This window comes from Oryzias latipes, chromosome 16 (genome assembly GCF_053564925.1).
Source record: "Oryzias latipes strain Hd-rR chromosome 16, Olatipes_Hd-rR_3.1".
Classification (NCBI taxonomy): Eukaryota; Metazoa; Chordata; class Actinopteri; order Beloniformes; family Adrianichthyidae; genus Oryzias; species Oryzias latipes.
Window position 1 is genome coordinate 9,557,518 of NC_136252.1, and position 8,349 is coordinate 9,565,866.

At 41.7% G+C, this 8,349-nt stretch overlaps 1 protein-coding gene and 1 long non-coding RNA gene across 3 annotated transcripts in view; one reads left to right on the plus strand and one right to left on the minus strand.

Moving 5' to 3' along the window:
* Nucleotides 1-3,730, minus strand: part of LOC144984559 (uncharacterized) — a 402,969-nt gene extending 399,239 nt beyond the window's left edge. The window contains exon 1 of the mRNA XM_078933406.1: nucleotides 2,450-3,730. The gene's annotated coding sequence lies outside the window, so the exon portion shown is untranslated. The remainder of the gene's footprint in view (nucleotides 1-2,449) is intronic.
* A 675-nt stretch (nucleotides 3,731-4,405) lies between these two features.
* On the plus strand, nucleotides 4,406-7,475 carry LOC144984560 (uncharacterized). 2 transcript variants are annotated; one of them, XR_013648352.1, is made up of 5 exons: nucleotides 4,406-4,824; nucleotides 5,348-5,404; nucleotides 5,553-5,614; nucleotides 6,412-6,507; nucleotides 7,000-7,475. It is a non-coding gene; the product is annotated as an uncharacterized LOC144984560 (long non-coding RNA). The 2 variants fall into 2 exon arrangements; XR_013648351.1 differs by lacking the exons at nucleotides 4,406-4,824; nucleotides 5,348-5,404 and having other exon boundaries at nucleotides 5,431-5,614.
* The last annotated feature ends 874 nt before the right edge of the window (nucleotides 7,476-8,349 follow it).

Here is an 8,349-nt window from a genome sequence, read left to right on the forward strand (position 1 = left end):
ACCCTTGAAAATACCAGTGTGTTTAGTACCATCACCTTACCCCTTAGAGTCAACCTGCGCATCTTCCAAAGACCCAAAATTTGTGCAAGTTTACCCACCACCTCTGTCCAGTTTTTACAAACAGCTTCACCACGTTATCGGGCCAACCAGATTCCCAGTATTTTAACTTCCCTCACAGCCTCTTTGAACCCCCACCTGTTTGTCGTCCCGACCTTGCTGCCTAAAAACAAAACCTCAGACTTGTCAATGTTGAGCTTGGCTCCTGATGCCTCACAGAAAATCCTAATATGTTGCAGGGCCCCATCGACACTAGCCACATCAGTCAGCACCAGGCTAGTGTCGTCCGCATATGAGAAGACTTTGGTTTCCCTCCCAGCAGGCGTGACCACACCCCGAATATCTCCATCCGCATTTATCATGCCCGCCAGGGGTTCCACCGCAATACTAAATAGCATTGCAGACAATGGGCAACCCTGTCTGATTGATCTTCCGATTTTCACAACACCTGTCAAAAGCCCATTACATTGTACACTGCTCCCAGCAGTTGCATACAATGTTTTAATTCTTGAAATAAAAGGTGTCCCGAAACCAAAGCCCTCTAAGACCCTCCACAAGAACCCGTGCTCAACCCTGTCAAAAGCCTTACTGAAATCCAAATTTAAAAATAAACCTCCCCGCTGTTCCATGTGATCCACTGTGCACATAAGTGATAAGATTGTGTCTGAAATTTCCCTGCCCTGCACCCCATATGCTTGTGTCGACACCAGGATGGAGGGGAGCACCTCCTTCAGTCTGTTTGCCAAGATCCTCGTAAGGATCTTATAGTCCATATTCAGTAGCGTAATAGGTCTATAGTTCTCCAGGTCGGCCCTATCCCCTTTATTTTTAAAAATCAATTTAATAGTTCCCATACAGAAGGCGGGCGATGGCAAATGACCAGCAAAGAAAACTCTAAACAGCTTAAATAGAATAGGGAGAAGGTCCTCCTGAAAACACTTGTAGAATTCAGCTGTCAGACCATCTACCCCTGGAGACTTATTTGTGTTTTGTCCCCTAATGGCCATCTTTATCTCTTCAAATTCAATGTCTGCATCAGACGCACGTCTGTCCTCCTCACACACCCTAGTAGATATGGCCTCAACACAGGCCTCAACAGCAGGGAAATCACAAATACCCTCCCTAAACAGATTCTTATAGTAGACTTCCACAGTGTCCAGAATGTCATCCAGTTTATCGCAAATCTGCCCATCCACATCATACAGTGACTTTATCACCGTTTTCTCCTTCCTCCTCTTTTCTAGCCCCAGAAAAAACGCAGAAGACCTCTCCCCCTCCACAAAATTCCTCACCCTGGCCCTTATAGCTGCCGCCCTACATCTCTCCACCTCAAACTGCCTCAAACGATCCAGGTCAGCCGAGTAGATCATTGCATCTCTGTTGGGGTCCTCTGCCAACAGAGATGCCTCCCTCTTCAGCACCGCTCTAACATCCCTTTCATCCTCCCTGGCATCCCACGCTCTCTTTTTACAATATGCAACAGTCGACCTCTTAATTTTGGCCTTCAGATCCTCCCACCAAACAAAAATATCCACTGCGTCATCCATTTGCTCCTTATGATAAGCCAAAAGAGACTTAATCCTCCTTTGATAACCCAACTCCCCCAAAACACTGTTGTTTAAAATCCACATCCCTCCACCATTCCTAACTTTGACCCTGTCAAGAACCACCTCCACCCATGCGTGATCGCTCCACGCGTGTGGTATATACGTGACTCCATTTAACATCCTGGTGACTGAACACGCAGACAGAACATGATCTATCCTGGACTGCTTCAGCACCCCCTTCACCAACTGTCGCCTCGAGAAGTCCCTCTTTCCGTGATTTAACACCCTCCAGACATCAATAATGTCATAAACCGACATGATCGAAAATAGTTCCTTCCTTCCGACATCATTTTTAAAGACATTCCTCACTGACAAATCCGCAGGTGATAGAGCAGTGTTAAAATCCCCCACCAGCAGGGAAAAATCATTTAGGAAAGGCCTGAGGGAGCGAAAAAAAACTCCTCCTTTCCACTTGATCATTGGAGGCATAAATGATGATCAACCTCAACTTCTTCCCAGCCCATTCTAAATCTATCATTAAAAACCGTCCTGCAGGATCCACCCCCCTGAGCGTCACACTGTCAAAGACTCCCGATCTGACAAATATAGCAACTCCTGCTGTGCGCCTCGGGCCCGCCGCATAAAAAGCAGATCCCCCCCACAGCTTCTCAGCCTGCACGCGAGTTTCATTCTCCCAATGCACCTCCTGCAAACAGAGAATGTCACACCTCTCGCCCAAAACTCCCTTAATTCTTTCCATCACACACACTCCTCTAATGTTTAAACTGAGGAGCCTGACCATAAGTAAACAGAAGCAGACATTACGCCGATTTCTTCTTCTTCGCCTTCCCAGTCTGCTTCATAGAGAGTGTCCTCCGCTGCTGGAGCGTCAGCCTGTCAACGTCCATGTCTGAATCGTCCACGTCGTCAGTCACGTCCACTTTGTCCTGAGGGGGTAAAGAAAAGGATGTCATGATCATTTCACCGCAGCTCTCCTCTCTCCGTCGGATTTCTCCCTCCAGCGGAGCTGAGGCAGCAGCGTCGCACATTCCAGACATTCCTTTCGGGACGAGGTCCGCAGCCTCTCCCGCCCGGCCAGGGGCAGAGCCAGCGTTCTGGGGCTGAGCTCCCCCCTTCACGGGAACAGACAGCAGACACCTGCGCAGCAGGCACGGAGTCAGACAGGTCCTCCTCCTCCTCCTCCTCCGACATGCTGTCCAGCGCCTCCTCACCCGCAGCGGAGGCCACGTCATTCTCACTGTCACTCAGACAAATACAATTTTCTGTTTTGTTCAAACACACAGAACACTTGGAGAGAGCGACCTTGCACTCTCTGGCGTAATGTCCCTGAACTCCACATTTATTGCATAAAAATTCCGGACAGTCTCTAACAATGTGCCCCGGTCTGATGCAGATCCTGCAGACTTTCACCTGCTTATCGTGTATCACCCTGAAGAATTCTGGTCCCGTCGCGGTATTAAACTTCGCTGAGTATGGCAACGATTGCACACTTTCATTAAATTTAACTTTTACAAACCTAGTCCCGTCTGCTACGTTGGTGCCTGGCCACATTCTCCGTTTAATCGGCGACACAGCCGACACCTTCCACCCCTCCAGTTTCTCCAGAATCTCCTCATCAGTAATGTATGCCGGCAGCCCCAGAAAAGAGACCACCAGCTCATCATTCGAAATACTTTTCCCTTGTACTGTTGTGTTCCCAATTTTAAACCCATCCAATAGTTTATCCCTGCCAACAGCGTTAGACATTGTTAACTCATATCGCTTACTTCCCACAGACCGACACGCTACCACGCCCCCACAGAGCAACCTGCTATAACGAAGAAGCTCCGTGACAGACACGGGGTCTTCTCCCAATAAATCAACGTGAATTGTCAAATCCCTCTCATATTTAATCTTAGGAGGCTCCCCTCCATCCACACCCCGTGCTTTATTCCCACCACCCACCGTGACAGAAACGGGTCTCGCCGCCGCACCTGCTGTTGACGGACCCGCCACGACATTCCCCGCATTCCTCGCGGAGTTAAACCTCCGTCCCACACCTATAGAACTCCCCCCCGCTGAAGCCATGCTCCCAGGCCGGGGGGGTAAAAGAAAACTACCGTGAAAAATCGCGAACCAAAGGTGAGAAAGGAAAGAGAGAGAAAGAGAAAAGAAAAAAAGAGTCCTCCCCAGCAGTCAAAAGACTGTGGGGAGCAGACGAAACCACACACACACACACACACGCACGCACACAATATGTCCAGACTTGAAGAGACAAATCAAAGAGAAACAAACACGAAAAGAGAGGAAAAAAGGAGAGAAAAATCAGAAGACGCCGAGAATCTATGAGGGGCCGTATAAGACATTATTTATTCTGAACCATTCACATTCATACATTCTTGCTCTCACAGTCATATATACTCTCTTTCGCATACATATATTCTCTCTCTCACATTCATACATTCTTTCTCTCACAGTCATATATACTCTCTTTCGCATACATATATTCTCACTTGCACATTCATATATTCTCTCTCTCGCATGCATATATATTACTTTACACATACATACATTCTCACTCTCATTGTCACTCTTAAAAAAGAATGTATGTATGTGAAAGACAAGTATATATGAACGTGTGAGGAAGAGTTTATATGTGTGTGTGAGAGAGGAGTATGCATGAAACGGAAGTGACTTTGGATGAAAAGGAAGGCACTTTGCATGAAATGGAAGGCAGATGATTTCTCGTGCTCTGATTGGACGAGAGGCCGCCACCTCCCATTTTGAACACCCTCTAAACCCTATCACTTGTACTGACTCATAACTATTAAGGTTACACAACTTAAATGTCATTTTGTAGTTGATTCAACTATAAAGTATTAAGCTCTATCAAGATTTTTTCAAATTTAACTTAACAGTGCTAAATATTTTAAAGCTTATTTGTATCTAGCACTCAAAAATTTTAAGATCCCTGAAGTAGCGTCATGACGTCATCACGTACTGGTGGGAGGGTCTTTCGTTTTCTCTACGTTAGCTCAGGTGGCCATGTTGGATTTGCCGAATGCGAGTAAGCGACGTTTGAAATTGAAAGTCGAGCATTTTATTTTTCTGCAAAGCGTTGCGATTTCGTCCCGCTTCAAGACGCCCCAACCTCGGGTTTTTTTTTTCATCCGCCTCATCGCTGATGGTGCCGTCTTGTCTTCAGCCCTGATTTAATTTGGTAAGTATCGTTCATGGTTTATTTTGAATGAATGCTTTAAGAATGCTCTTATACTACCGTAAATGTGGTTTACTGTTGTTTAAACATATGTGTGTTATGATTGTTTTAGAGATTAATGTGGAAATGTATACATGATTAGTTTGTCATATTAGCAGACGTATGGCGAGCCAAACCCAAAATGCATTTCTGCCCGTAAGTTACGACAGTGATGAGGTTTTTTTTTTTTTCAGAGGTAGAAATGATCTGTTATGCTGCAATCACACTAAACATGATCCGCGTGTGAAATTCGCGTTGGAGGCCTCTGTCTGTGGCTAAAGTTTGCTGCTGGACATTTGTCCAAAAATGTCACTCAAAGCCTCTAACGGTTGTGTGGGAGGAGCTACCGCCAACAGTTTTAAGCCTGGTTGCTACATGGAAGCATTGGGTTTTGAATGCAGCTTTAAGCTTTTATAAATCACTGATCTCCGTTATAAAAAAGGTTTTTGTAAAAATAAATTAATCAACGTGCTCGTGTTGTGTTCAGGTACCGAACTACAGAGTGTTCAGTGTTTCACCTCAGGTAGACGCCAAGGCCAGCCAGGTAACTTGTCTCCTGATCAGTTATTTGTCTAGAGCTATTTTAAAAAAACAAAAAATGCAATAGGTTGTGTAGTGCAATAAATGTTTTTTGATCAGAATATAATTGAAACATTTTTTAACATTGAAAAATCTCTTTTGGACTTTTTCAGATACTGAACTTCAGAAAGTTCACCAGAAAGTCACCATTTCACCAGAAAAGAGGTGTCAGTGGGTGAGTTTTATACTTATTTAATATATTCATCCTGAACTATTACCATTATTAGATTTATACGGCAGCATGGAAACATTTATGCACATTTTAACTAGCCAAAGGTCTAAATAGAGCTGAAATTATTTACATTTGAACTAAACATATTTAGATTGCAGGCTGAAGGTGGCACAATGGAATGGAGGTGCAAGTTGTGTTCTGTTACTTTGGCACTATGCAGTACTACATATAATACTGCAGTACTACATAGCAAATATTCCAAAGTGTTTCCACTGCCATGTATGTGGAGACACTTTGGAATATTGTCATGTCTTTATGACAGTATATTACAATAATAAAATGATGTTGCATTAGCACCATTCCATCATTTGAAACCATGAAAACTCATCTGTCAAGATCTGAAATGGATTTATGTAGAGTAGATGCAGTCAGAGGAAATAGTGCAGTTTTTACATGTTTGTGTAACTTAAAGCTGCCCTTTTCTGAGACTAAGTCCACCAAAACAGACAGGAACTGGCCAGCTTGGTTAGGATTTATGACCTCCAGGTGAATTTCTAATGTGCATAATTCAAAAACGGATAACAGCTGTAAGAAGCCAAGGTGTAACTTGCCTTAAAAATGACTTTGGGTCTTTGACCTGAAGTGGATCATGCCATGAACACTGTATTGTACTCTCACTAGAAATAGACATCTAGAAAAGGTATCATTTTATTATTTCTTAAAGTTCCTTAAATAAATAATGGAAGTGTTTGCTCTGCATTTGCTTCAAAGGTAATGGATATTTCTTTTTATTCTTTTAGGACCAGCGTGACGTGAACATGAGACGGGCACTTGTCCTCCTTGCACTTCCTGTTTATCTGCATGAAGATGCCTCCAACTTCTTCAAGACCTGTACAGTAAGTGCAAACGACTCCCTGTCAATGGTTTTCACTAATCCTTTAATATTGATTGAGATTTTATTGAGTGACATAATAAATAGGGCAATTGTTTGTAGTTTGTAAACTGAGTGATATTTTTAAATGGTTTTAAAAATGAGATGGAAGATGAGACGAACATCAGGGACTCCTGATTGGAAGGAGTGGGAACATTTTCGTTTACCTTTTTCTGCTCCTGATCCATCATTATTTGAATAGAGAAAAATGAAGCTTTAGTCTTAAATTATTTTATAAATGTCCTCCTTCAGAAAAATGCTAAAGAACTTTTTAAAAACACAATTTTAATTGGAGTTGGTCCTTAAAACATCATAGCCAGTTGATTAAAAGCTAACAGAATGTTAGCATGAAAAGATTCCCATTGACAGATGGCAGGAATGTCAGTTTTGGACATTAGTGTGATGAATATCTTTGAGGGTCTGAACTCATCTGTGTTTTTTGTTTTGTATTTTCCAGAATACCAGACCTCACAGACACTGCTGTGGGTATCTTCTCAGTTGTCGTGGTGATGCTCCTGATGCTGCCGTCAGTGGTCCCACACATCTGGCTGACTAATCTCTTCTAACTCTTCGGGACATCTATGCTCTGGACCTACAGCACCCCAAAAAACTTGAACTTGCCTTCATATTTATTCAGAATGCTGTCTTGAGCCTTGAGGACAGCAAACCACTGAAAGGACCTTTATTGACGCTGAAGAATGTTTCGTTGAGTGAGTCTTCCAGAATGGACTATTTGTTGGTTTAAGTGTTATGTAACTAATGTGTTTTGTTGTGATCATATGCTTTTTCTGCCGTACAATACAAAACCAACTCTTTTTGTCAATATGTTGTGTGGCACTCTTATAATGCAGTTTTATTGCACTTATTGTTTCTTCATCCTCTTGATATTTGTGCTTTTTTTTAAAGAGCAATTAAAAAAAGTGTATTATGCAATCACTATTGTGTGGCCTTTACGTTTGTTGGTTTTTATCAATGTTAGCCTTTAAAATGTAGTGGGGCAGTATCATCTCTATCTCTGTTTAGAATACATTTTAAGCTGAAGAATTTTAAATATTTTCAATGCTACACATTTAATGAGTTAAAGAATTTATAAAGCATTTGAGTGAATTTTACATATTTTATGAGTTGAGTAATATAAAAATATAGTTAGTTAAAGCGTTTTTTAGTTGGAAAATATTAAAAACTTTAAGTAAATAATCTCTCTTTTATAAGTTGAGGAATCTTAATATTTTTTATATGAAATAATACAAATGTAAGCCAACTGACAATATGAATTTTAATAAATGTTAACTTAAAAGTTTTAATAATATAACTTAACTGTTGCGTAATCTGTTACACAATAATTTTTAAGTTCAGTCAACTCGCTAGGGATTACAGTGCAGACGCTAACATGAACAAGCAAGAAATCCCAAATTAACAGACTTGTGGTGTGGAAAGGTATGTTTTTCAGCTAGCAGGAATAATCAAAGTATCCGTTCTCTGTTTCAAAATGAGATTGCCACAAAACCGTATGTTATCTCATACTGGAACAGCTTTGGATGTAGAATTCAGTGGGAAAAGGTTTGGACCCTGCCACAAAAGTATTTCATCACCAATAAAATAAGAGAAATTTCTTTCAAAATTCTTCACAAATTTTATCCAGTGAAACATTTCTTTACTAAGTTTAAAAAAGATCTGGACATAAACTGTTCATTCTGTCATTCCTCACCAGAAACTGTGCCTCATCTTTTTTGGTTTTGCTCTTTCACTCAACTATTTTGGAAAGATGTGATACATTTTATAAGAACTCATCTATGTGAAAATTATA